Below are 1,910 nucleotides of genomic sequence, written 5' to 3' on the forward strand. Positions count from 1 at the left end.
GATAGATAGATAGATAGATAGATAGATAGATAAATAGATAGATAGATAGATAGATAGATAGATAGATAGATAGATAGATAGATAGATAGATAGATAGATTAGTTAGATATTTAGATAGTTAGTTATTTAATTAGTTAGTTATTTAATTATTTATTTAGTTAGTTTGTTAGTTTGTTAGGTTTTAATTGCATAGTTAGAACTTAACGTTTAAAAATGTTTTCTAGAAATTGTTTCTTGCTTTTCATAAATTTCCCATGTATTTTCTCTCCTAAAAATTTTCTTCATTTTTTTGGTATAAATTTTCTCAACTGATAGAAATTTTCTTTTCGTATAGATAATTTTTCATAAATGCCGCTTCTTATCAAAATTTGTTCATATATAGAACATTCTTTTCAATGAAAATGTTCTTTCTTTAAAAAAAAAAAAATCCATAAATTTTCTTTTTATAGAAAATTTTACATAATATTACCTTTTACAGAAAACGCTCCAAGAAATGTCTTTGTGTAAAATACCTCTCTTAGTTTTTTTTTGTTTAAATAAATTTTTCCATTAATTTTCTTTTAATAAAAAATTTGCCATAAATATTATTTTATAGAATAGTTTCCATAAATATTATTTTATGGAAAACTTTCTCTTTCTATAAAAAATTTTCCACAATTTTTACTTTTTGTATAAAATATTTAATATAAAATTGATTTTAATTCAAGATTTTCCTTAATTTTCCTTTTTGATCTATAAGGCCGTTGACATCGTTAGTGGTGTAAATATACTCATTTATATTTAGTATATTTTCAAGAAAACCTATAAATGTTTATATTTTTAAATAGACTTGGTTCGTACAAATTGATACATTTAACAAAAAAATCAACTCAATATAAAAAGAATTATAAAAAAAGAAAAATAATTACAACAACACAAAAGTTTATAAACAAATAAGAAAAAGAAAAGAATTAGTATAAATATGTATATAAATAAAGCGCTAAAAGATGTGAAATGCAAAAGAAACAAAAGAAAATGTGTGAAACTAAAATTGTGGCAGTGCGTGGGTCTTGTTGCTACAAAATGTAGCTGTCGCCTTTAAACATAGACACAAAACACATACATACACATGTACATATAGAGAACAAAAGAGTATTTTTTGTTAATAAAAAAATTAATAAATAAATTAAGAAATTTTTGGGATTTTTTTTCTTTAAATTAAAAGAAATATTTCAATTTAATTAAGTTGTCTTTAAATCAAACATCTGTATTATACATTTGTATTTTAATTCATTTTTTAGTAATAAAAAAAAACTTGCTTATTTATTTAATTATTTTTATATCATTTAGTTTTCAAAAAGTTTGTCTTGAAAAAATTTCATTTAATTATAATAAGAATAATTGCTGTGAGTGTTCACAATTGTGAAAATTGTTGCTCTGATTTCATTTACAGTTTCATTTCAATACCTTTCTCTTCTGTTTTTCCTTTTCCATACTCGATCTACATTTCAACAACAATTCTTTTCAGTTTTCTGTTAAGACTCTTGGTATTGTTATGAACTTAAAATTTAAGTGAACCCATTAACATTTATTTAACTAGCCCTGAGTCCAAGTCATCAGCAGCAGTAGCAGCTGTAGTAGTGGCAGGCTGTAAAGTAGTAGTAGTAGTAGTTAAAGTTTGTTTATTGTTTTGACTTGAGAGTAAAGTCTTCAATGCTGGTAAATTGAAAGAAACCATTAAACAAATAAATATTTAAAATAGCACTGAAAAGTACTGTTTAGTTGTGTCGAATTGTACACTCCCTTCAGCAGATAGATATATGGATTGATAGATCGATAGATAGATAGATAGATAGATAGATAGATAGATAGATAGATAGATAGATAGATAGATAGATAGATAGATAGATAGATAGATAGATAGATAGATA

This window comes from Lucilia cuprina, chromosome 6, assembly GCF_022045245.1.
Source record: "Lucilia cuprina isolate Lc7/37 chromosome 6, ASM2204524v1, whole genome shotgun sequence".
Taxonomy (NCBI): domain Eukaryota; kingdom Metazoa; phylum Arthropoda; class Insecta; order Diptera; family Calliphoridae; genus Lucilia; species Lucilia cuprina.